Source organism: Hipposideros armiger, unplaced genomic scaffold, assembly GCF_001890085.2.
Source record: "Hipposideros armiger isolate ML-2016 unplaced genomic scaffold, ASM189008v1 scaffold_636, whole genome shotgun sequence".
In the NCBI taxonomy this organism is placed as follows: Eukaryota; Metazoa; Chordata; class Mammalia; order Chiroptera; family Hipposideridae; genus Hipposideros; species Hipposideros armiger.
Window position 1 is genome coordinate 573,863 of NW_017731986.1, and position 216 is coordinate 574,078.

Here is a 216-nt window from a genome sequence, read left to right on the forward strand (position 1 = left end):
CAATTAACAAAAATTTTACCTTTGGAATACTCAAGTGCATTATTAAAAATTAAGATGAGGGGCTGGCCGAGTGGCATGATGGTTAAGAACTCACATTGGGACGCCAGAGGGCCCCGATTTGGATCCCACATATGAGGGCCAGTGACACTGCCCTCTACAGCTAAGATGCTGAACAACAGCTCAACCTGGAGCTGGGCTGCCGTGAGTCACCGGTGA